General features: G+C 44.1%; 1 protein-coding gene across 11 annotated transcripts in view; it reads left to right on the top strand.

The window, feature by feature from the left end:
* Atxn1 (ataxin 1) overlaps window positions 1-27,584 on the top strand; it is a 406,728-nt gene that overhangs the window by 297,045 nt on the left and 82,099 nt on the right. The window contains exon 7 of one of the 11 annotated variants that reach the window (XM_027410014.2): window positions 22,936-23,079. The exons of the other annotated variants lie outside the window; for them this stretch is intronic. The gene's annotated coding sequence lies outside the window, so the exon portion shown is untranslated. The remainder of the gene's footprint in view (window positions 1-22,935; window positions 23,080-27,584) is intronic. 11 annotated transcript variants of the gene reach the window in all.

The raw sequence follows: 27,584 nt of genomic DNA, 5'->3' as shown, positions 1-27,584 counted from the left end.
AGCATGCATCTGTGTGCAGGGTTGTTTCCTGGGAGGAGTTAGGATAGAGTGCAGTGGCAATGGGTCCTCTGATGTTCTGTCCAATCCAAACCCGAGAAGCATTTACAGCAGAGCACAAGAATATAAGTGTGAAAAATCAGAAACGAGGGTCACTGTGTCTTGAATTTCCGTAATAGAGTTTAGGGGAAGGTGACAGCCTGGGTGTGTATGAGCATGTGTTTCACTTCCACGCAAGATGCAAGAGGGAGAGGGCTGGGGAGATTGTCCCACCAGTGAAGAAGGCCCTGAGTTTGGATCCCCACCAGTCATGACCAACACAAGGCACCTGTAATCCCAGGGCTGGGGAGGCAGGGACAAGGCAGATGCCTGGGACTTGCTGGCCTGCTTGGCAAATTGCAGGCCAGTAAGAGACCCTGTCTCAAAAACAAACAAACAAGTAAACAAACACCACAAAAAAATGTGGACAGCAACTGAAGAATGCCACTCAAGGTTGGCCTCTGACCTCCACTGAGAGGAACCCTGTCTTCAGTAAAACAATCAATCAACAAACAGATAATGTCTTTCAAGAAGAAGAAATTCTGGGGTTATAATTTATCTTTGAAATTGCTGTTCATTAGTAGAATGAATTGTGCATAATTAGGCAACAAAAATGGATACAGAAATGAACCATGGACCACAGTTCTGAACACAGTCTGTGTTTCAACCCATAAACAACCAGTGCTACCCACTTACACTTGCAATGTACTGCAAGTCAGGGATTTCACTTTTAATCCACAACTTGGCTAAAAAGAATTTACAAGGCAGCATGCCTTGTATGTAGCTCACACACAGAGGTGCACACACACAACACATACAAGGGCAGTTTTCCATTTGGAAGCAGATAACACAATATAAAACTTACCTGATTCAATGTCATGGGTCATGATTTTGCCACCACTCAACAGTGGGAACTTGGCTGTGCCTGGATACATCTTTTGCTTGTCCTCACTGGGGAATGAGCATAACACAGGTGTCTAATAAACACAGACCCTGCTAAGAGCATCCTGGACTCACAGGACACCCCACCCCAGAAAACTGCTTAGTTCAAATTATCACTATCATGAGGTTGAAAATCTTGCTTCACCTTGATGTAAAAAGAGCATTCTTGTCAGGGAAGGACTGCCACATCTATGCCAGGGAGAGTTCTGGCTGCACACAGTTCCAGTTCTGGATCTGTACTTGTGCAAAACTCCTGCTTCACACGCCCCATCCTGACAACCTATTTCATTCATTGGCTGTGGATAGAGAAGGGGTTTATAGGAACCCAGAAGAGTGTGTTCTGACTTAGTCCTCTGCCAGTAAGTAACTTTTGGTCATATGTAGTTATAGTATCCATGTAGAGGCCAGAGTTTGACACTGGGTGTCTTCCTCGACCATTCTCCCCTTTGTTTTTTTGAGGCATGGTCTCTACACTGAACTTGGAGCTCAGCAAAACTGTCTGGGAAACAGGGCCCAGGAAGCCTCTCTCCTCCTCCCCAGTGCTGGGATTTCAGGCGTTCACCATCCATCATGCTGATCGCTGTACGTGAGTGCCAGGAATGTGAAGTCAGATCCCCATGCTAGCACAAGCACTTTACCGACTGAGCCACATCCAAAGAACCCTGCTTTTGATGACTCTGATCTCTGTCTTGCCTACTGTTAGGTAAGATGTCTCTAAACGGTGAGGAAAGGGTCAAAGCAAAAGGTATTTTGTAGAAGGAGAGACAGGGAGAGAGGTGTGAACGTGAAGGCTCATGTGGTCTAATGACCTTGAATTTTCAATGCAACAATTTGCGGCTGATGCCTTTCTAACACACACACACACACACACACACACACACACACACACACACACACACACACACACACCACTACCACCACCACCACCACCACCACCGCGACGTGTATGCCAGGTGGTGTCTGCTTACATACATGGCTTGGCACTATTACTCTTTGGCTACGACCACTTCACACATGAACAACATAGCCTTCTCCTAGAGATGTGTCCTCCATCTGTCTACAGAAGAGCTGTCTGTTTCCCTCACAAAACTGATCCAATCAGCATTTGCCTTTGGCCTGGGTAGCTAACCAGCAGCTCTTCCACAAGGTCTGTATCTATGATTTCTTGTTCTCGTGTGCCTGGCTGGCTTCACATTCTCTCCCCTCTGTACTGTCCCACAATTCCTTTGCCTGTGGCCCTTTCTCACTGAGAAGCCTTGTCAAAGTGAATGTCAGAATCTGCTGCCTTCTCCCTAAGTGGCTTCTTCCACAGCGTTCCACAGTGATACTTCTGTCTTCAGAAGATCTGCAGATTCTCTTTGCCCCCAGATGATCCCTCCTCCAGGGTGAAGTTATGGATGAGTGCCTTGCCTGGCATTCTCCCCAAGTCCTGTCTGCAGTAGCATTGTGGGCAAATATGCCATAGGGCCCTGCCTCATGATCTCCTCCAGCCTGGCTGGCACCATATGCTTGTGGCAGATAGGAGTTCATACCAGGCTGGCTGTGAAGTCAAATTTTAATGTCACTGTTCAGATACACAGTGTACAGACTATGCCCCGCCCCCTGGACACACACTACTCTGCAAGGGAGGGTTGTCTGCTCTAGATGTGGAACAATGACTCAGAGGTTGCAACTGAGCTCCTAGTCAATTAAGGTACCATAGGATCAGCCACCAAGTAAGGCTCTACAGGGTCCTGTTCCTGCCGTAGCCCTTCCAAATGACTCTTACTAAGCCTTGACTTCCAATTCATACTTTGGGTAAACATCTTGGCTTTATGATAGGAAGTGGGGGATCCCTTCTCCCCATATGTGAAATTAGTGTTTGAAGGGGGATTTTAAAATATAAAAGATCCAAGGATATTTGTTTCACTCAGTTGCACAGAACTCTGAAGTCAACACTTCCTAAAATAATTTGAAGAGCTTATGGGGTAATATTTCAGAAGAGAAAGGGGGCAGCTGGGAAATAAACCTGGGATTAGCTGACGGTGTATGCAATGGGTACCTTGTTAGAACAGTCTACAAGGGTGACTGAAATTGTATCCACATGGGTTCCTTGCCACAGGATGCTGTAGAGTCACCAACATAAGCCTAGTGCCATTAGATGGACCCAGAAGGTCCTCAGGAGAAGCTCTCTTGATGGGGCTGTTTCGTGTGGTGGCCAGGGTTGTTCTGAGCCCTCCTAAAGATGCAGCGAAGCCCTCCCCAGAGATTTCCTTCCGAGTCCAGGATCATGGCACATCCTCTTTTCCCCAAACTCTCTTCTCCCTTCTTTTCATCTTGGCTTTTGATCCATCCAGAGTTCAAGTAGACCCTCCTTGTTAGAGCCTTTGCTAGCCATATCTTATCTAATCACCATTCTAGATGGAAGGGTGAATGGAGTTAGGCTTTGTATATGCTTTGCACACTTGATCCTCAGCTGATTGGTACTCTTTGGGAAAGTCGTGGAAGCATTAGTAGGTGGGGTCTAGCAGGAAATGTAGGTGAGTGGGGGTAGGTCCTTGTGGGTAAGTTATCCTGGCCATTCCTTAACTCACTGTGATACAAACAGCCTCTGTCAGACTCTCCTGGGACCACGATGACCTCCATGCCTTCCTACCATGGTGAAAAACCTCTAAAACTATGAGCCAGAGCAAACTTCCTCACCCAAGTTGTGTCTGTCAGGAATTGTGATCACATTGAAGTAGAAATAACTAATTGAGACGGGGACAAGCTAGAGTCCCATTCTGTTTCCCACAATGAGGGCCACCGTGTTATGTATGAGACAGGAACTTCTCTGAATGATCGTGTCCAGCAGTGCAAATGCTGGCAGTGCCTTCAAGTAAGTTGAGCAAATATAAATATTAAATGCCAAGACTTTGCTAGTGTGGCCCTGGACAAATTGAGAGAGTATAGTGAGACTCTTGGCAGGGTTTCCCACAGGAAAAAAAAAAAAAAAGCCTCTTTTTCTGTAATTTACCAAATGAATCACCTTATGGTTGCCAGTCACCAAAGGCTGCCTGTGCTGGCTTCACTCCAGATACATGCACGCACCCGCCTTAAGTATTGTTACCCTCCTTCCATCTGATATCATAGCTCTGATTCACTTGCCATGTGGATGGCACCGAAGTAACTATGGTAAAAGAAACGGAGAGCCGCGGTTCAGAGTTGCAGGCTGCACTTTGCCATCTGCTTTTTACTGGCTTCAGACAAACTACTTCCCCTATCCTGATTTTACCTTCATTATCACTCTGCTCCTCCTGGGTTGCCTGAAGGATCAGGTGATCCCAAGACTGTAAATTCACTTTGAGGAGATATAAGGTCTTTGTATACTATGTTCTTATAAAGCTCTGTCTGCATAGCCGGTGGCCTCGGGAGCGAGCATGCTCACTATATACACAAGGAGTTTGGCTCCATAGCAGCTTCTTAGGTCTGCTGTGTTAAGAAATGTGACTCAACTGAATCTGGTGGTACAGTCCTGTCGTCCCAGCTACTCAGACTGAGACAGGAGGCTCACAGGTTCATACCCTGCCTGAACTACAGAATGAGTTGAAGGCCAGCCTGGGCAACTTAGTAAGACTCTTAAAACAGACAGTGAAACATGGACTGCACTTAGGATGAGAGCACTTGCCTCATATGTGCGAAGTCCTGGGTTTCATCCCCAGTACTTAGAGAAACGAAAGACAAATGATTCATGAAAACACTTTATTATCCTATTATCACAGTAGGTGTTTGTCCTCGAACATGCTTGCCGGGAGATGGGTTCCATTAGTTTCACCCTGTTTGCAGCTTAAGCCATGTGCTTGTTTGGAATCCTCTCTATTTAATGTCTGTACACTCATAAAGCATCGCCTCCCTCCTCTCCTGCCCTGTCCTCCCAAATTGACACACTTGAGAGCTTATAGGCCATGTGAGGTCTACCCACCTTAAATCATCCTCCATTCTCTCTCATGAGCAACATTGTAGCCAGGAATTCAGCAAGAGACCGCAGATTTTTACATGTATCTCAAACCCTACATGGGAGTGGGGGATGCACTACTATTCTCTCAGGGTAGAATATTCCAGAGCTCTTGGTAGCTAGGGTGTTTAGAGCTAGTGAACCCTGGAATTAACATCACTGGGCCCTTGTGAGGATGGTTTGTTGGTTGACTGACTGACGAGAAACCTGAGGTTCTTCAGCAGTGTCAGGGAGTTGTACAGAGTGGTGGCCGAAGGGGAAAGATAAGAAAGGGATGCACCTTCACTCTCTTGTTTGTATCTTCAGAACAGCAGGAGCGGTGACTGATAGGTGATGAGAGCTTGCTTGGTGAGATCCAGGCGGGATGGTGCACATGAAGGTAGTGAGAAATTGCCTGATACAAAGTGACAAGGTTTTCAAGACTGTTCACCTCGCACTTGAGTAGGCACGGGCCAGATGCAGATCTTCCATTTTCAGAATGAGGGCTAACAAGTAAATTGTAATTTCTAGAGGTTGGCTTGTGGTTACACGCATTTCCCCAATGACTTTCTATTCAAACAAATTTTATAATTCTGTCTCCAGAATTCCTTGTCTGACTCAGATCAAGGGCAATACTATTTTTTAAGTCACCTTATAGAAAATTCTTTTCAGTAATAAATTGGCAACATTCTTATTTGTCGTCAACTTGTGAAGATGTCGAACTAAAATTAGACCACACTTTCCAAGGTTGGGAAAATAGAGGTGACAGAGGTAACACAGATCAAAGAGTCAATCTGTGGACGGTTCTACCCCTGGGATGCTGGAGGTCTGTTGGGGGTAACATTTTCCCCACCTATGAGGCCGTCCTGGGGGGATGGGCTAGCCAAAGCTACTTCATAATGAGACACGGCACCTGGCTGACTGCATTGTAGTTGAGTTCCTGAGCCATGGGCAGGACCTCTTCCTCCAACTACCGGTCAACCCCTTAGAGAAATGCTCCTGCAGAAGTGGGGTAGGATCCACCATCACAAAATTGCCAGGGCCAGTGAGTATCCAAAGGTTTGTTGTCCAAGTATCTTCAAGAAAGCACAAATTGGTCAAGAGAAATAGGAGTAAGATACTTAAAAGCAGCTAAAGCTGCCCAGGAATGGCCATGCCCTTCAGGAGAAGGCTCTGGAAGCCACAGAGGTGATAGAGATGGGAATTCCTATGACACAATGGCAGGTGAAAAGGAGAAAGAGTGATCTGTAGTGTGCCACATTTACTATAGGTTCCGAAATATCACCCCCTCCTTCTGAAATCTGCGTTGGTGAAATAGTCCTATTGCTAAACGCTCTGAGCATCTGCTATTTATTGAGGCAATCTACCCATCCGTCTCTATCCAAAGGATAGCCCTCAGCAGTATGCTGAGGCTGCTGTTTTCTGACTCAGAAGGGGGGGGAACAAGATGCTTCGGCCACACTTGATATAAGACAAAGGCAAAACACACACCCATACTTACATTAGAGGCTGGACATCCTTCTCAGGACTGTCTCTGCAACTGGTATTAGCATATGATATTAGCATATTAGGTACTAGGTCAATGCCTTAGAGAAAAAATACAGTCGTATGAAATGGGCTTCAGTCAAATTCAGCCCACCTGCATTGTTTTCTATGTTTACTTCCACAAAAAACATCTGTTTGGGACTTCGTTGGGGCTGATTTTCATTTGTCAGAGTCGAGGTTGTCCTGATTGCTATCCACTTAGTATTCATGAATGTTCCTGCATGTATTCAACCACTCTGTAAGAACACAGCCCCCACGGTCCCTATATGTGCTTGCATCTACATTCCTGCCCATGCCCATGGACTGTCAAATCCTGTATGTGTGTATGTTGCATGGTCAGCCATGCAATAAGAATACATTCACAACTGCATGGATGGATGCATGTGCATGTCCTCCTGTGTGTACATGTGTGTATGCTCATCCCTACATGTTTATATGTTGCACATTAACCCCATATGTGTGTACACTGTATACTACAAATGCACACTGTTCTAACAGTATAGAATACTCACAACCATACACAAGTGTGAGCAGTCATACCCAAATGTGTCTATACACCCATTCCTCATGTTTCTGTATGTATGCATCTCTCTGTGCTTGTATATGTTTGTGTGTATATGTCCTTGTCCTGCACATATGCATATAAGTACACGCTCCCCTCTGTACACCTGTCTGCAATTGCACTACCTCCCACAAGTGTGAGTGTGTGTACGTGCACATCATCCCACAAACAAATGGGAAGCTGTGTCCCGATGTCATTGTCCTCACTCTTGAGCCCAGGTCTAACTTTGTGGAGTAGGAGGCAGCACAGTGTTTAATTCTACATTTAAATTATTTTTGGGAAAAAAATGCCCATTCAGAGGAACAGGAAAGACTCAAGCCTAAAAAGTCAGAGTCCATTTAGTTCCAGCTCCCTGTCTCAGGACTGAAGCTGCCCTGTTATCTAAAAATGGCATATTTTAGTCATCGTTTGTCCAAAGTGAGAGGGGACACATGCAACTGTAAGCAGTCAGCTTCTTGGCGCTGTTCAATGTCCTTGCTACTGTGAAGTCGCAAGGATGGTGGAGTGGGGTTGGTTCAGTTTGGACAACCTCACCCTGAGATGCTTGTGAACTCTCGTCTCTCCCTGCCTTAGAGAAAATCCTCAAACAGAAAGGCCAGGGCAGCTCAGGTTGGGGGGATCTAATAAGCCAAGAAAAAGCTAAGCCCTAGTTGGCATCTACTCTGTTCCAACTGGAAACCTTAGGGCTTTGAGTTTGACTTAAAAAGGAGAGTGGTAACACACAACCAGAGTGTGTTTCCTGCCGAGAGTCAGGAAATGTGAACATATCACATGTAAGCCAGTGTTACAAGGGGAAATCAGATGTGAAACTAGAGGGGACTTTTGTGTCTTAGCAGCTTTAATATTTGATTAGATTATGAGGGAGGGAGGAATGGGGAGAGGGACAGACAGAGAGATGGGGAGACTGAAACAGCTTTTATATGTTCTGTTGTACAGTAATAGTCCTCCATGTTATTTTTATGGGTCATTCTATCTAGTGACAACTTAGACTATAAAACCGTCTCCCAGCATCCCCAAAGTAATGTCTGTTTTCTCACTTTCTAATAATTACTTCAGATCTGAGAGTAAAGCCTTGTCACAGTGAATACAAATGAGAGTTGGCTTCGGGATACTATGAAGTGTGGAGATTGTTGGGTTCTGACTTTTATCTATTTTAGGCTGAGAAGCCTGATTGTTTCTAGAAGTTTGGTTCTATGCAGACTGTGTAGACATGCCAGCTTCACTTCCAAGAGGTTCCTTCTGATACTCTATACTGAAGAGTAGCTGAGCTATATTTAATTAAAATAGCAAATGCTTAGAGTTGTGCCCTCTCCATCCTCAATCCCTTTTTTCATTAATTTATCTATTTTATGTATTTATTCATTCATTCATTTAGTGTGTGTGTGTGTGTGTGTGTGTGTTTTCTTGCATGTGCATGCCACAGTGTCATGGTATGCATGCAGCCATCCAAGGACAACGTGAAGGGGTTGGCATTCACTCTCCTTCTACCCTGTGGGTCCTAGAGATCAAATTCAGATTGTCAGGTTAGTAGCAAGTTCCTTTACCACCTGAACCACCTTTTCAGTCCTTCCGTCTTCAGTCTCTTCAGTGAAGAAGACAGTAAATACATTCTAGCATTTATTTAGTCCTGGGGCTGGGGATGGAGCTAAACTGACAGAGTGCTTGCCTGGGTGTTTTCAAAGCAGTGGGTCAGTGAACCTCAGCACCGAACAAACCAGACATGGGGCCCCTGCCTGGAATCACAGCATTTGTGAGGCAGGGGCAAGAGGATCAGAAGCTCAGCTATATAATGAGTTCAAGATAAGCTTTTACTACAGGAGACCCCATATTCTGTTGCTGTTATAAAACACTGAGAAAAATAACTTGTGGAATAAAGAGTTTATTTGGGCTCATGGTTCCAGAGAGAGTGAGGCCATGATACTAAGGAAGCATGGTTGCAAGCTACAGGAATGGCAGCGACTGGAGCAACAGGCTGCAGGCTCACAGCATGAAGAAGAGAGAGCATCCTCAAACTGTCCAAGCCTATCCCCATGGAAGGGTTGTAAGAGTCAGAACACCAGGAAGTCTGCTGTGAAACAGTCTTTCCTAGAAATGGCTGCATTAACAAAGCTGGAACAATGACAACATCAGTAGACAAGCTAACATGGAAGGGGAAATTCTTACAGGGCCCCACCCCTAGAATAAGGGCTATCGGCAGCTAATGAATGCTGGGAGAGGGAGAAATGGCCTGTCTCGGGGGTGACAGCCCATTATTGGTTATCCAACACAAAGAGGTCAGCACTGAACCATAATGCACACAAACAACAAAACAGGCTCTGCAGGCTTATTTATGTAATTGTGCAGACACACACACACACACACACACACACACACACACACACACACACACGTAGCAATAATAAAAAAAGAGGCTATCAGTTTGGTGGGAGTGGGCATGGTAGGCATTGGAGGGAGGGCTCCTGGGAGGGGCTGGAGGAAAGAAAGGGAAAGTGGGAAAGTGATATGAATCTACTTTGATTATACATATATCTACAATATATGTATGTATACATAATAATTTGGGGGCTTTTGTTGTTGTTGTTACTGTTGTTGTTGGGCATGCCCTAACATAGTCTACAATTAAAAGGAAGCATATTATGGAGAATTAATTGGGGTCTTACAAAAGGATACATACTCATTCCAAGGAAAGGTTTATATTGTAAGAGCTGGGGGTGTGCCTCAGTGACAGAGCACTTGCCTGGCATGCACGGTGCCCTAGCTCTGATTCCTGGCATCATGTTCACATATGCACACACACATACATACCAGGTAGGGAAGGCATCTGTTATACCCCAGCTGGTACACTGTAGGATGCATTCCATCATATATTTACTTATTCACTTGTACAAGCATTGCTTGTGTTCATGTATGTGTCCAATACTCAATAAAAACCCTGCATTGTGTGAGGTGTGAGCCACATTCCGCTGGATAGCTGATGATAATGAAAACAGTACAATAGGGGAATTCCAATGGGTATGTACACAGCTAGACTGTAGGGAGAAAGATACAAGACACCCAGGTACAGGGCAGTGAACTGGGATGGGATTAGGAAGGCTTGCTTGTGTGCTAGGATTACACGGATATCCAAGCAAGCAAAGTTGGAAATTGCTTTAGGTTCATGACCTAAGAGGATTAATAATTATAGTTGACATTTATGTATACTGAACACATGCCAGAACTCTACTGAGTGTTTTTTTAGATGTTCTTGTTAGATTTCCCCCAACACAGCCCTATAAAGCACATACTGTTCTATTTTATAGATTTCCCCATTGCGTGCTGCATGGACAAAGCAAATCCCTTTCTTCAAAAGGCCCCAGGGAGAGGAGATGTGAGATGCGGTATTATTTATTGAGCTAGCAAAATCTCTCCAGTTTAGACAGTTTAGGAAGAAGTCATTTTACATGAAACTATGGGGTTCTTCCAGAAAATAAGCCACGTTACTTCCACTCCTCACTATAATTAAATCAATATAAACTATTGACTTATTTTTTTTTTAAATTCATCAACATTATTCCACAGAAACCAGAAAACCAACATTGGCTGTCTGGCACACTGCCAGCAAAAAGAGAGAACTGACAAAAGTTTTCATGGATAAATGAAAGTTTTCCTGTGGCCTTTGCCTCCACCCTCCTACAGTTCCCATCACCCATTTTAAAAGAAGAAAATGAAAAGGTTAAATGTTTTCCCTTTGTGTCCTTGCCTTGAGATCCTTTCATCTCCAGTAGAAGTGCAGGGAGCCCTCAGACCCTCTGTCTTCACACATGGAGAACGAGGGGCCTGGCATTGGTGGAGCAAATGAGGTCAGGCATTTGCTTTTGCTATAACTAGCTTCCCAGCAATAAAAATGTTCCTTAATTTACTCCAGCACGTGGGCATTGGGTATGTAAAGTTGTCACATGAGGCATCCGCATGTTTTCACAAAGCTGGGTGAGTGGGATCTGAGACTCACTTGTGGCTCCTTGTCTCTGTCGCTTCTGTGCCTTCTACCAAACTTTGTCTCCCACCTGCCTGGAGAAAACCTTGAGCAGTTGCTCATGAGTGAAATCACAACCAGCACTTGTTTTACGGCATAATATTAATATTACTCTCTCATTTAATCACTTATGTCTTAAAATTACTAAATCAACTGTAGATTTACAGTTGTGGCACATAGTTGGTTTCATTACTAAGAGCTGGTTATGTCAGAGAGAGTTGTCATAGAAACTAAATGAGGTAATGGTACAGTTCCTTGTGCAAAGCCTGACATGAAGAACAGTTGTCTTTTGATATCCTCTGGATGGGGGCGCTATGTCTACCTGTAAATAACAAAATCTGAAGTTGCTACGTCACTAAAATAAGAAGCGAGTACTCATTGAATGTAGCCTATGCCTGTTTTCTCATATATTTTATGCAGATAGCTTAAAATGCTGAATAACTGTGTTTGCGCATCACTCCAGGCCTGTGGACTTGACACAGTACTCAGTGTGTGGAAAATTCAAGTTTTGCTTTTGGGGGAACATTCTAGATATTTTTTCCAAAATAATTTTGATCTGCCATTGGTGAATCTGTAGATGGGAAACCTACAGCTGGAGAACCTGTGGGTCCTCAGCTAATTAGAACTAATGTTTTGTCTAGAATCACACACCTATGTTCTTAGCCCATTGTGATGGACACAGATCCACAGATCCCTAAATTATACCACCTTGGTAACTTAATTTGAGAAGCTTGGAAACTGGGACCCACTAGAAAAATTCCATCCCACCAATGTATTAATTTGAAGGAAGGACAAAGGTTTTTCTTGTGGGTACTCCAAATAGTGTATATTTTTAAAAAGCTGATGGTGCCTTAAGAAGCTGTTTCTGTGTATGGATAGATAAACCCAGAAAGACCTGGATGAGGAAGTCCCAGACAGTTAGCTTGGTGTCATTCTGATGTGTGTGTCTGTTTTCGAGCTAGTTTCTGCTTCTTGGGTTGTGAAAGCAGCTAGTACAAATTTGACTACTCAAAGCAGGTTTGAATAAGTCTAGACATTTGGTTATCTTCTGTCTAGCATTCATGTGTGCTGTGGGCGCCACACTTTCAGGATTAGTGTTTCATTATGCAGACGATGTTTTATGTTTAGCTCCCTTACAGTGAGTTCTGAGTGGCAAGAGCGAAGGCCAGCCTGAAGAGCTATAGGGATAATACCAAAATGAGTCTGGGTGGGGTTTAATGTGACCAGTGAACCACATGACCTCTCCCTATCACTGAGCTGATTGTATGATGTCTTATCACCTCTGTGCGTGTGCAGGATCCCAAGGAATTGACCAGAGTACCTGAACAGTGAGAGATGGAAAGGCAGAAGTGCATTTCTGAACCAAGTGTCTAACACTTTGGGTAAATGAGAGCTGGCCATGTAATTATCTGCCCATGGAGCAGGAAGAGCCTATCCAATACTTCTAAGTACATAATCACTGCCTCCACACTTTTTAATTAGCTCCTTTAGACTGCAAAAAGGAATTCTCTCCTTATCTCCCAAATTAAGCATCTCTTCTACAAACAATCAATGTTTCATTTTCAGAACTGAAAGTGCAGCAATGTTTGCTGTTTCTGACTGTGAGAATGTTTCAATTTTAAACCGACATCTTGGAAATGTGAAGAAACTCATCGGCCCAGATAACCCCCACTTTCATATATGTTCCTCTGAGCTATATCTTTCTGACAGAGTCTCTGCCTTCAGACTGAGTTCAATTTGGGTAGAACTTAGCATCATGTTGGGTGGGTCGAAGCTCAGACGCACCCAACATCAAGGCTGTTTCTCCAGATACCACAATATCACATCGAGTGTCTCAAAACTTAGTAGTTACCATGTTCTCCTGCTTGGTTTTGGTTTTGGGGGGCTTTTTTGTAAGGCTGGCAGTGTCGGTATGGGTGCTATGGCTTTGGAGGTATGTCTCTGAGAGCTTTATGTATTAAAGGCTTTATTCTTAAGGTCACAGTATTAGGACACGATGGGACCTGTCAGAGGTGGGGAATGATGGGAGGTGATTTAGAGAATTTTCTTCCTAGGGGAGGAGATGCAATATCTACCCCCTCCTCATTAAGGTCCTAGTGAGAAAGCAAAGTGTGGGTGACGCCCAAAGCAGCTGAACTGAAGTCTTCCCTCAACATGGATGGAGGCTTCCCCAGCCATAGGGCTTCCCCAGCCATAGCTGCATAGAGGGAGCCCCTTCCCCTAATCTTACCTAGGCTCATGCTAGTCCCTCCCCAAGACCCTAAGGTCACATGTAATTAAGGCCATTATGGGCAGTTGAGAGGCTGGATACTCAGGTAAGGGTTCTATTTCGTGACTACAAGAGACGATCCATAGTCCGTATGGTCAGGATATCTTTATTGAGATAAATACCAGTCAAACACAAGCCAGAGCGTGCCCAGGGCAGCAGAGCAGTGAGGCCAGGGAGAAGGGGCTTCCATGTACCCTGCAGCCCCTTAAGAGCCCATGCTGTGTCATCCTCACCTCACCTTGACCACGCCTTAACAGGCTTACCTGTAGCCAGCCTCTAATAGGCATGGCTTATTGTCCCCTCCAGGGTTCCATGACCCCCCCATCTCTTCTTTGAGGGAATGAATGTCAACAGTCAACAAGACCAGCAGCATGGATGAACCAATGAAGATGGCAGCTGTTTGCCTCAGAGAGTAGTGCTATACAACATGTTCCAAGAGCACTATGGGTATGCCCTTGAAGGGGACTGGGACAAGGAGACCCTCTTCTTTCTCTCTGCTTCCTACGTTGGGATGTAAGTGGTTTGGTCTGCCACACTCTGCTACCTTATGTCACCATCACCAGAAACTAAATTACAAAGACCACTTGATACTTAACTAGTATCTTTAGAACAATGACAACTAAAACATTTGCTTATGTTGAAGGTAATTTTCTCAGGTATGGGATTATAGTGTTGGAAAAACCAACACTGCTGACTCAATCGCAGGATGAGCCCCTGAGCCTTAGCTTTCATTCATTCATGCATTTATTCTCTCACGCCCACTCATACACCGGCCTGTTCAGTCATCGTCTTTTGAATGTGGCATTACTGCTATGTAGGTACTAGACAGGCTTCTGGAAATGATCGTTTTGGTAGTACAGACATGACCCCAGGGTACCAGAGGGTCAAACTAAAATGTGTGGTGGAACCCACACCTAAAATGCAAAGATTGGATCTGAAGTCTCATCTTCTTCAGGCCTAAAACCAGTTTTGCCTTTTTGGAAGGCATTGTGATGTTTGCTAAGAATGGGTTAAAAACCAGACAGGCCCAGGTTTGAGTCCCGAATCTCTAATGTATCTACTTACCATTTTGAGGAAGATTTTCTTTTTCTTTTTTTTTTTTTTGAGCTTCAGTTTGCTTCTAAATGAGCTAATCATTTCTGCTTGTGGGGTGGGGGGAGAACTAAGGAGAAAACTCACAGCATAATGATTGCCACATTTATATAAAATGTCATCAAAAACTGCTTGCTTGCCCTGCTCCTCATGCCTGAGATGGCTTGGCTCTTTTACTATTATTGTAAATAGGGAGAAACCTTGTCACCCTGGTGCCAGAGAGCCACAGGACTTCCCTACTGGCAGTCCCTAGGGTGGCATCTCAAAGCCAGTGTGTCTGGCCCCATGCCTCTCAACACCTGGTTGCTGGTACCTGGAGTGCCACCAGCTCTCCAGGGAGTGTGTTCTCCTCTGTGTTTCACCATCATCCACTTTCATGACGCCTTTAGCTCCCAGCAGAGAAGCCAGGTCCCACAGAATGGCAAGGCACAAACTCTCACTGGACCGTCACTCTAGGGAAGCCATGTTCCATTGCCAAGCTTGTGACCTTTGGGAAATTTGGGGATTTACTACTCTGTATATGCGAGGTGGAAGGGGAGACAAATTGAAGGTTTAAGCTTTATATGTCAAGGGCTTTTGTTTTTGATGGTATTGAGCTGCATTTAGGTTTTATAAATCCATCAGATTTCCTAGAGATTTAAGGCGTGCCTTGAGAGGTGCTGCTGAAGTTGGCACCATTGAGGCCTAGTCTGGTTTTTGTTTTGTGTTGTTGTTTGTGGAAACGAAGGACCCTGGGAGTGAAATTTCTGAAAGGTGGAGAGATTTTCCCCCAGACAGAGGTGTATGACATTCTAAGTTAGCTTAGCTCTTTGGAGGATTTTGCTATGTTTTATTCTGAGAAAAAAAAAATAAAAGAAGAAGAAGGTTGTGTACCTCCTAGCTTCGTGAGCATCTGAGATAACACAGCAAAGGTTTCCAGCAGTTATCCCTAAGCAGCCTAAAGCATGGATTAATTAATCTTAATAGACTCTCTGTGAAGACTACACTTGTTTCTAGTTCAATTCCTACTTTTGAATTTGGGGATGTATGTTATGAGCTGGGTGCCTGAGAACACACCCAGTAAAGGGAAGGTGTCAAACCTGTAGATCAGGACTTCTATAAAGGTGACTCAATACATCTGTTGACCACAGCACCATGTCATAATGTCAAAAGACTAGATCCCCTGAAAGAATCTCTGCTACAAATGGGGCTCATATTCTATGGCGTACAACTCAAGGGATCACCATTTTCAAAAATATCTTACTTTTATGTATGTATGTGTGTATATATGTCTGTATATTGTAGACTCATGAGCGTGTGTGTGTGTGTGTGTGTGTGTGTGTGTGTGTGTGTGTGTGTGTCTGTCTGTCTGTCTGTCTGTCTGTCTGTCTGTCTGTCTTTTACACAGGATTTGAGGATTTGAACTCTGGTCCTTATCCTTACACAGCAAGAACTTTACTGGCTAATTCATTCCCCTAGCCCTAGAATCAATATTTATATATTAATCTAATTACAGATTAATTATACTAATCTCAGGATTGTTCTATAAGGTTCTATACATTTTTCCCTTCCTGATACAGTCAAATCCTATTTCACACATTTAGTCCTATATCCAACTAATATATCTTGGGTGCCTCTTTCTGAGAAAGATATCTAGAAATGAAGAAATAATGTTTTCAAGTCAATCTCAAGAACCGACAGTCTACTAAAGGACCTATGTGAGGACAACTTAAACACAATGGGAAAAATGACAGTGGCACCTTGGGTCACTTGCTGGCTTGGAAAGGCCTGGGATATATCTCAACAAGGCTTTCAATGTCTGGCAACTTGGTCCTTTCCATACACAGGAAGCTAGCAGTATGCTCATTGCAGTGGCTTTCCTGTCTTTCCCAGTTAGTCATCAGCAGTACTGTATCATCTTTGGGCATAGTCAAGGGACTTGCCCCCTCTTCTCATTCTTCTCTGGCCTTGCCCCACTCTTAAATATGGTAAACCTACTTGAGCCTGCAACATCATTCTTTACCTTCAAGAAGATACATAGAAGAACCCAATTGTGTGTAAACCCTTGTTACATTGGAACAACACCAAAGGCTTCCATTGAGTACCAACCTATTAGTGAGGCTCTTTAGTTTCCAATTGTTGCATGCAGTACTTACTAACTTATTTAAAAAAAAATCACTGGACTTACGTCAATATCAATATTAAAGCAACATGCGCTGTTAATAATTGTGACAGCTAGTCCCTATAGTCAGTAATAACTAGAAATGAGTTGTACATTGTTATTGAAGATGTAATATGCCATTTTTTGCAAAATCATAGACTAATAGTTAATCTCATCCAGCATCCTTTTAGCTTCTTTCTAAATACTTCCTAGTTTTAACAGTGGTCATGCTCATTTGAAAGACACACTGTTGCATAATAAGAGACTTCAAATTAGGACCTAGACATATAGGACTTTAATGGTCTTGCTGTTCACTGAAGGTTCATGGTTTGAACACTGAAAAGCTTAGAAAAAAATAATAAAGAACAATTCAGTGAAGGAACTATTTGCAGTGTTTCACATCTTTGGATTTGTGGCCTTTTAATACCACATGAAGGAGGAAGGTAAGAACTAAACCAGAAGCTGGGTGGAGCACACACCTTTAATCCCAGCACTCAGGAGGCAGAGGCAGGTGGATCTCTGTGAGTTAGAGGCCAGCCTGGTCTCCAGAGTGGGTTCCAGGACAGCCAGGGCTACACAGAGAAACCCTGTATCAGGAAAACAAAACAAAACCAGGAGGAAGTCAGAGGTCACCCTCACACAAGTTTAGGTAAAATTGTGTTTTCTAAAATACTGAAACACGAGGAAAAGTCCACTGTAGCCAATGAGGTAAGTATTATTCAGACCTCCCATTGAAGGCATCAGGGAAGAATGTTGTTTCCCTTCTGCTCACCTCTCCACAGGTTACTTGAGGTTTATTTTCCATGAAGGTTTTCAACACATGGGTTCTCTAATTGGCTTATGGTAGTTTGTCTCTTACCATCAAGTAGATTATGACTCCTCCAGGAAAGAGATGTCAATTAAGTTCATGGCAGAGTCACAGTATTTCAAGATTGGATGTAATCATAAGGGCAATGCTGGGCCAGTGATGGTTGCAACTTGCCCAAGGTCACAGAAAGTGAGACTAGAGCCAAAGGTTAGCCCTGGGTCCTCTCACACCACACACACCCATGATTCATGTCAAGCTCTTCATATGTTTTTAGTGACGATTCCCATATTTGGAGGCCAAACATTACTGAGTCCCATCCCAGCCTTAAAGTGTTAGTTTTTAAATGTTAAAAGCATGCTTCACAGCCCGCATAAATCTGTCCCTTGCTTTAAGTCTACATCCAACATCTTGTCAGGCCACTTCCATGAGTGGCCAGCAGGGGGAGCAACATTTCAGGAAACTTCTGCAAAACTTCATACTTGTTTAAAAAAACAAAAACAAACAAAACCAACAACATACGTGAACTGAAGGAGCAAAAAGGAGCCTGGACTCTGCTTATCTGAAAGCCTTTACATTTTTCGTAAGACCATCTTAGAAGGAGACAAACCAGCTTTCAAAATTACATGACTTCATGTAAACCTCACAAATGAGTTATAAACCACAAGCCAAAATTCTGAAAGACTGAAAAACCAGATGCCCATAACAATAATGACCTTGATTTTAAAAACAAACAAGCAAAAAGCTCCTTTTATTGTTGCTGTACTTTCTTCAGAAGGAGCAAATGCACCCTTCTGTTAACAGAGCGCCTTCTAGCACCGACTACTAAACACAGGAGCAGGGCTCTGTTCTTCTTGGAAAAATGTCAAAGCAAGTGAGACTCATTTATTCCTTAGCAAATATTGATCCCATTTGATTATAATGACCTTTTCCATTATACTAAATGACTGAGGGATATTTAACCAATTGAAGAATCAAGCTCATTGTGATCTCATCTGGTTCACTAAATCTTAGGATATGTGTATCTGTTTAACTTGGCCGTGCGTGCGTGCGTGCGTGCGTGCGTGCGTGCGTGCGTGCGTGCGTGCGTGCGTGCGTGCGTGCGTGCGTGCGTGCGTGCGTGCGTGCGTGCGTGCGTGCGTGCGTGCGTGCGTGCGTGCGTGCGTGCGTGCGCGTGCGTGCGTGCGCGCGCTTGCCCATGTATATGCACTTAGAGGCCACAGGTCAACCTCAGATGTCTTCTTCCATCGCTCTCCACCATTATTTGTTGACACATGTTCTCACTGAGTCTGGAGCTCAGCACTTCAGCTAGATGGGCTAGCCAGTGAGCTCCTAGGGGCTTCCTATCCTGCTCCTTTCAATGCCAGGGTTATCGGCCTGCACTGGCTTTTGTGTGGATGCTAGGGATTTGAACTCAGGTCCCCATGCTTAAACAGCAAGTACTTTGCCCACTGAGCCATCTTCCCACCCCTGGCTACTGGTTTTTATTAAGTACCTCCAAGTGCCAAGGTAGAAAGAGAGTAGAAGTTAGAATTTGACCCACCTGGGTTCCTGTTCTACTCCATCTACTGCCTACCAGCTATGAGAATTGGAACTAATTATCTAGCCACAATGTCTTTGATTTCCTTTTCATTAAAATCCCAAGAAAATTATGGAAAGTAGGTGACAAAATACACACCGCAAACATAGCGTCTACTGTAATAAGACTGACTTTATTGATTGCTTTATTTCCATCATCGTTGTAGCCCTCATCTTCATTCTCCGCTGGGACCCTCATCTGTTACAGGAAAGTGTTTTTTAAGGCAGTGCCTTATTTAACATTTAAAAAAATGAATTGGATTCAGAGATCGAGTTATTGGTTGTGAACACAGGCTTTAGGGAAGCCATTGCTGCAAGTACAGTTAATTGGAAAGAGACGCTTGTCACTTATTTCCCTAAGTCCCTGAATCTCTTCTGAAAGGTCACATTAGCTCCTGTTTCTGCCCTATGAAGCCATGAGGGTTGATGATTGGCCAGTCTCTTCCTCTGTTGCTAAGTACAGAAAGAAAACTAACCCCTTTCATCCCTGGGCAGTAAAAATTATTATCAGACTCCAAATAATGGCAGACATATTCCTTCTGACCCACTCTCCCTCCCAGGCGACCCAGTGGCTAAGCTGATAAGACATTTCTAATGCTAAGTTCTTTTATATTGTCACCACGCTGCCTCCAAAGCATTATGCATGCTTCTGAGAGGGTTAGAGAACTTGGGAACATCAGATGTTATGTGTGGCAGCTTCAGCTCTGGAGATTTCACATGGTGGGGGAGGTCCCGTCCACCCCCACCCCTATGAGGTTCATCCCATGAGTCTCCATGTCAGCCCACCCAGGTGAGCTGGCATGCCTGGATTCTGGAACTTTGCAGTTCAGTCTTCCAGAAGGGCTTCAAGTGCAGCAAAATCTAACCAAAAAAAAAAAAAAAAAAAAAAAAGCCCTTGTCTTGCATTTTTATAGTATACTCAAGTACCTCATGGTGACATTTAAGGAAAAAATGACCAACATGTAAGACAGTGACCCCATGAAACTACTATATACTGCCTAGTGGTGGGGAGGAGTACACACCAGTGTTCCTAGGCTGGGCCTATTCTAAGAAAGCCATCACTCATAAGCTCCAAGGGCTACTGTGAAAAGAGCCACCACCATCCCCTGTCCCCAGGACCTTGTTTTATACAACAGCCACCCACTGCTTTCACGCTGTCCATGTCACCTTAATCATGAAATCGTTTGTGTCACTTTAATCATGAAAGCATAGTTGCACAAAAGAACACTTAATTTTTTGTTGTTGTTTTGTTTGTTTCTGAGACAGGGTCTTGCTGTGTAGCCCAAGCTGGTCTGGAATGCATAACCCTTCAGCCTCAGCTTCCTGAATGTTAAAGTCATTAGTCCCACCTTACCTGAATTCTTAAAAATTTCAAGTAATATGCCAATTGTATGGCTTTGAAGGTAAGACTTTAGGATATGCAAAGCATACTATTAAAAATGAAGGCAAGACTCCAGTGATGGGGACTCATCATAAGTGATGTCTCTCTCTCTGCTATGAACTTCCCATCTGATTCCATACTGACAATATTATGGAAGTGGTAGTCTAGTGATACCATCAAGAGCTGTGGACAGCTCAAAGTGCTTGCTGCTCTTGGAAAGGACCCTGGCTAGGTTCATAGCATTCTCACTGCAACTCTAAACTCCAGTTCCAGGCCCTTTTCTGGACACTAAGAGCTCCTGCATGCATGTGTACACATAAACTCACACAGGCATGTTTGTGCACATGAGCAACACACACACACACACACACACACACACACACACACACACACACACACACGGGAAGGAGGGAGGGAGAAAGTTTGTTTTAAAGCTATAATCATATAGGGTAATTGTTAGGTCAGAGTTTATTGAGCTTCATATTACCTTAGATGACTCTGACTAGTTGATGGAGGAAATTAAAATAGATGGTATTAGAGGCTTCCTTTGGCTTCTTGAATGATATATAACTTGGGTTCTTGGCAGCATTAATTTAGGAAGCAAAGGAATTTAGGGAATTCTATTTAGCTACTCATTCCTTCAAATAGTCCCACTTTTAGTTCTCTAGTAGTTTAAGGAGAAAAGTTAGAGAGAAAAGGCAAGGAAACTACAAGGGGTATGAAGAGAAGGTGGTGTATTCCAGGCCCCACTTTGAACATCAGTGACTTCGCAGTGAAAGCAAGAGAAAGCAAACCACAAACACAGTAATCATCTTCCCTCCACAGTGAGCACAGAGCAGGAAAAGCTGGTCCCTAGGAGACAGGCGATATAGTCATCTCGTGAAGCAGTGTAGGACAGGGGAGATGCTGCCCGTGTAAAAGCACATCTGGCAATTCTAACACATCACTCTATGTTCCGACTTGTCTTATTTCTCTTTGTGGTTAATGTCTTTATTTGTGCACTGGCTCCATGAACTCCGTATTCCACGTTAACTGTACTTTGCATGTGGCAGTCATGATTATCAGCCCAGACCAAGCATCAAGTATACCACAAGCTGTCCACAAGAGGAGTAGAAGACCAGGCCTGAGGAGACAGCTCAGTGGATAAAATATTTGCCATATAAGCCTGACAGCCTGAATTTAGATTCCTGGAACCCATGTGAAAGCCAAGTGCAGGTATAGCATGTGTAAGCATCTGTAATCCCCCCAGACCCCTGGAGAAACAAAGGGCAGAAACAGGAGATTCTGTAAACTCATGGACCCACTAGCCTGACAGATACAGGGTGCACAACGAAGAAGGCTTTGTCTGGAGGTAAATGCTTGCGGTGTTACCAGTCTGCCTCTGTTCTAACACCCAGAGCAAGTTTTACATTGTAACATAGATTATGGCTATCATCGGGTGCATAGTAGCACAGTGAACTTCAAGGAAGTTACTGAGTGGAACTGAAGCAAATGGGCTGGAAAATTAAATGTTTTGTCATGTATTTGTTACTTTTCTTATTGCCATGACCAATCACCTGACAAGAAACTTACTGCACGAAGAGTTTATTGTGACTCACAGTATAAGAAGTTCACTCCATCACAATGGGAGAGGCATCGTGGCAGGGTGCTCAGTGGTCATGGTGCCATGAAACCGAGACCTCTCACATGTGAGTGGAACTGGAAGCAGAAAGATAACACTCAAACCATAATGTCTTCCTGTAGTCAGACTGCAACAGTAGAGAGATGAGCTAAGAAAGGGAGGAATGACCTGGTAAGGATGCTATGCAGAAAACTGCCTGCCCATGTGAGAGCTGGGCTGGGACCCAGCTTGAAAAGAGCCAGCCATTTGCTAACAGGAAGGAAGGGTGAGCTTTGCCCCGCCCCAGTAAGCTTATTCTTGAAGGTAAAGCAGAAAAGTGAGCATGACCGTCCCCAAAAAACATCAAAGCGTCCCCTGAACCAACATGCCCAAGGTCTCATACAGAGCTGTCAGCTTACTTAGGGATCTGGACAGACATGACTGGGTACCTTTGGTGCAGAAAGGATGAACAGGCTGATCCTTCCCTAAGGGCAAAGCACTTTTTAGTGTAACATGGGAAAAGCAGAGGTGCCCAGTTTGAACAAGGTTCATTTGGTCTGATTCTGTGTCTGTTTCTTTACTCTGTCCCTCGAATCCTTCTGCTTAAGAAAACTCTTGATGGCTCTCTCCGAGGGAAGTGCTCCAGGTTCTGTTTCGGAAAGGTCATGTGCGAGAGCCAAGAATAATCAGCTTCCTTTGGGGATTAAAGGGCTCCGATTTAAGGATGTTTTATTCGCTCCCCCACCACCCGGTATGCAACACTCACCTTGATCTCCTTGGCTCTGCTGCTTAGAAAACAAGCTGCCCAATAAAAGATACAGTTCATCCTATCACTCCCCGAAAGCAGCAACTTCTGTATTTGATTTTTGAGTACATATTTTCAGCACGGTTTCTATTGCTAGGTGTTTAGGGCTCCCCCCAGTGTCTCTATGTTGTCATATTTAAATTTAAAAATAATACCACAAGAATGGCCTATAAGGACATCAGGGAGAATATTTTCTCTCATTACCTTTGCTTCCAGAACTGTCACTTGTGGCTCCATGACCTGGAGAGACCTCCGCTTCCTGTTGTTGGTCCCTGTTTTAGGACAGGGATTTGAAGAATGGGAAGGACAGAAGAAACAATGAGAGCATGGCACTGAGGAGGGGACGGCGCAATGAATGTGGTATGGAAGTTTCTTAGCAGTGGCACAGACCTATAATCCCAACACTTTGGAGTTGGAGGCAGGAAAATCAAGAGTTCAAGGCCAGCCTGGACTACTTGAGACTCTGTCTCAAAAATATAAGTACATAGCTGAGTATGGTGGTGCACACCTTTAATTGAGGCACCAGAGAAGCAGAGGCAGGTGGATCTGTTGCATTTGAGGCCAGCCTGGACTAGGTTATGAGACCCTGTTTGAAAAAAGATAGATGATAGATAGATAGATAGATAGATAGATAGATAGATAGATAGATACTTATTTATTGACAACAACTCTGCCTGCTCAGAATTTGGAAGAAGCCTGATGTTTCTGCTGGGCAGCCTCTGGCCAGCTGTCATATAAGGTGGCATTGAAGGCCTTCTATGTTTTTGTTTCTGACACTAAGGCAACTATGCATACTCAAGGTCTAAGCTACTCTGCTAAAGTTGCACTCCAATAGAGGTCTGTTTCATGACAGCATCTCCCATCTTTTGTGGTATATATGTATTCCTGTGTGTACACATGCGTATATGCATGCATAACACATATGTTTGGACATATACACACATGCACACAAGATAGACGTGTATATAGTGGACCCTCCATGTCTTCATGTTCCATGTTTGTGGACCCCACATCTGGAAATTCAACCAGCTACTGTTAGAACTTTTATCTGCACTGAGCATGCGTAGATTATTTTTCTTGATATTCTGTAATTAATACAACAACAATTTTCATAGCATTTGCAGTGTATTAAGAGTTGTGAGTAATCTGGAGATGAATATAATGGGAGGCTTGCACAGGTTATATCCCTTTCATATCGGGGGATGCATGTGATCACCCATAATGCCCAAACTCCAAAGCATTACTTTAACAGTTGACATTTTCTAAATATACAAATTTGGATTCAGACTAGGCTAAAATCATCTCCCACATTTGGGTGGTCAGAGAAATATGAAGGTTTGTGAAACTTCTATAAAGGGAAGCTAATGTCTCATGAGTCACAAAGGTGACTCCCGCGCCTGAGATCATTCAGCTTACGACCCCTGAGGCCTTATCCACTGTTCTCAATGATGATCAGCAGCAGGGGAAGCTGGGGACTGAGACAGATGCAGCTCCACACTGCCCCCTGTGGTTCTTTCAGAGACCTGCATGTGCATAAAACCTGGATTCTTGACTATGCCATAGAAATAAATTCAGGACAGGTCAGTAGGAAGCAGAGCTATAGTGGATTCAGAAGCAGTTTTTAACATAGGTTCAACATGGTGCTGATGGAGAGAGGTGAGGAGGGAAAGAGAAGTCCTCAGCCTAGTGTGTGCAAGGCTTCTCAGAAGAGCATCGGGCTTGAATCTCTTAATGATGACCACACAGAATGGTATTGTCTCTTTTCCGAGACAGTCTCATGAACCCAGGCTGGCCTTGAACTCAATGTGCGGACAAGAATGACCTTAAGCTTATCCATCTGCTGGAATTATAGTTGTATGCTGTCATGCCCAGTTTCTACAATGCTAGGGATCCAAGTGAAGGTCTCTTACATTAAATGATAGGCAAGAATTCTACCCACTGAACTATATTCCTAGCCCCTAAAATTTGTTTTGAGGAACTTTTCAAATTTACTTTTTCTTTTTTTTTTTTTTTTTACAAATAGTATCATAGGGTATTTACTGTGGTGTAGTAAGATAGGCATACAGACTGATTAAAAAATAAACATAGGTCACAAGCATGGAAGGAGTATTTCCATGTAAAAAGAATATCGTATAGCATGTAGGTAATCTTCACAATAAATGTCAATTGTGTTGTGGTTCTTAACTCCCAGGTGGTGAGAAACATCACCAGACTCTGGGGCTTCCTTTCTTTCCTGTGTCCTCAAAATTGCCCTCATCTTTCTGTCCTGCCTCAGTGCAGCAAAGACTCTGAACCCAGGATGAGTGGGCTGGGACATCAGACCTTCCCGGTCCCTGCAGATAGTCAGTAGGAGCTGTGATTCTCAGTTGCAAGGGGAGATGGCTGCCCTAATTGTTTCAGCCAAGCCTTGATGTGCCTATGTCTGATTCGAAGCCATGGGAGGACACTGTAAGTGATGTCTGATACACTCTCTGCCTTAGTCCTTCTGTTGTTCCTGCCCTGTGGACTCTGTGTGTGTGTGTGTGTGTGTGTGTGTGTGTGTGTGCACGCTCGCATGAGCGCACGCGCGTGCCTGTGCATGCATGCATGCATGTTGTTTACCAGAAAATTACTATAAACTAGTTGTCTCTCATTTTTGTCAAATGTCTTAGAAAAAAGGCATAAAACCATGCCACTGATGTACATGGTCTGAGGGTCCTAAAGCTCCATCAAAGGTTGGATAAGAAAGAAATGGGGTGGTCACTAATGTGTATAGAGAGCACCCCTCCCCAAGCTCCTGGGGATTCTCTTTCTTCTTCCAAGGCCTTTAGAAAATGCCAGTGTGACATCCCAGAGATGAATGCTGGTGTGTAAAGTGTTAAACTCTTCACAGAGTTCAGCCAGCATCCTCTCCAGCTGGGAGGAAGAGAGACTAGCTTTCCAAAGAACGACATGTTGCACATGGCTAATAAAAGAAGAATCAGCGCCCGTACACAAAAGTTCACTGTTGATGAAGTAAGCTTCTTGCGAAGCAACCGATGCATTTCTTGATTACTTAACCATTATTTTCATGTCCTATGGTACCCAAGTTGTAGGCTTTCTGAGATTTTGCTGAAGAGAGTAGAGGGAGGAGCTTAGCAGCTTAGCTTCAGACAGCATCTTTCTTTCCATTCACAAAATGACGTTCTCTATTCCACACCATTTTTTAAGTGACACCTGGGATGAGAGAACTATCTTTTAACATTAGAGTCTTGTTTGAAAGTCAGATTTCTAGAATGAAGTTACTCATGGTGGGAGGAGGGACGGTGGATCCCAGCCCATGACTTTCCTATAACTTCCTCTGCCTTATGAGACTGCATGCTGGTTCTTCATGAAGCTATTTATAGCACCAAAATAAAAACTTCCACTTTTCTAGATGCTAAGCTCTTTGAGAACAAAGAAATATATTCTTTTTTTAAAACCTTTAACACAGCATCAGGTATAAAAGAGTCACTTCACTAATGTTGGACTGATGGATGATTGCTCTAAAGAAAGAAGAAAAGTGATTGTAGGAAAGGTTAAATGGCTCAGGAGCCCTTGTGTGAAATGTCCATCTGCATGTGTTACCACAATGGTCAGAGTCAGAGCCTGGGCCCTGGCAGCCCTAACAAGCTGGGCTCAGCCATCCACACTCATTAGGCCAATTAAAGGCACAATCAATAGTGAAAAGCAGATTTATTCAATGTGGCCACATTGGGAAGAGGAACAGAGAAGTCCAGTGACACCTTTCCAAGTCTTTCTTGGGGTCTTGGCAAAAGGCATGCATAAGTGCAGCTCCAAGCGCTGACCCTAACAATCTTGTAGCCCGAATTCCCGGAGGAATTCCACAGTTGAGAGGAGAGCTGAGAGGAAGGATGCCTTCCCAGAACATCTGTGAGGCCAGGCAATGGCTTGGAAATGACATTTTAAAAAAGCAAGAGCAAGTGGCCGTATGGTCTAAGTATGGCCATCTATGCCGGGAGAGAAAGGATTTGTGAATGCAGATAGAGGAGGTAGCCTGAAGCCACCACACCTGAAGGGCAGATGCTTTCTTTCTTCAGTGAGCCAGGCTAAAGCCTGGCTTGGGGAGAATGTTCTGAGGAAAGGAGGGAAAGAGAAGGCAAATGCTTTGTGCTAACTCTGCACAATGAGAAGACAGCGGGAAGAAAACTGACAGACCCAAAGAGGACAGGTGGACAGACAGACAGACTGTTCAACCTGTTTGGGGCCTCTTGGTATCCTTCAGAGATGTAGTTCTTGTCCACCCATCTGCATAAGGCCCAGAGTTGGCCATCACTCACCAAATCCCTGGCAAAATGACCAGTGGACAGTTATGAGGCAGGCGCATAGGTTGCCGCAGAGATCGTTGTGAGGCTGTCTGCCATCAAGGAGTCCCGCCTCCAGTTAGCATGTCACTGGAATGTTCAGCTGGATCAGGTGATTTCTGCCTCCCTTTAGAGCAGGAAATTTCAATGGCAGCACTGTTGAAACCTGGGACCAATACTTCTTTGTTGACGATAGAGAGAGAGATGGAGAGGAAGGGGCCTGTTTACCCTTCAGCTAGATAACAGTGTGGCAACTTGCAGTCGTGATAATCAAAACTGAGGTGTGGCCAAATGTCCCTTAGAGAACAAAACTTCCCCCAGGGTGAGAACCACACTGTTGAACAGGGACTGAAGGGACCCCCTAATGTGGGAAATTACCAGTGCGTGGTCAGGCACACCTGTAGCCAGCCCCTAAGCAGGTGGGGCTACAACATCCCCTACAGCCCCCCTCCCCCCCCCCCCCCCGCCACCAACTCAACTTCATGTCTTCCCAAACCATGAGGCAGGAACTCTAACTCGTGTGTGTGTGTGTGTGTGTAAGTA

This window comes from Cricetulus griseus, chromosome 3 (genome assembly GCF_003668045.3).
Source record: "Cricetulus griseus strain 17A/GY chromosome 3, alternate assembly CriGri-PICRH-1.0, whole genome shotgun sequence".
NCBI lineage: Eukaryota > Metazoa > Chordata > Mammalia > Rodentia > Cricetidae > Cricetulus > Cricetulus griseus.
The sequence above is the reverse complement of the archived record's forward strand: the minus strand, read 5'-3'. Positions and strand labels throughout refer to the sequence as shown.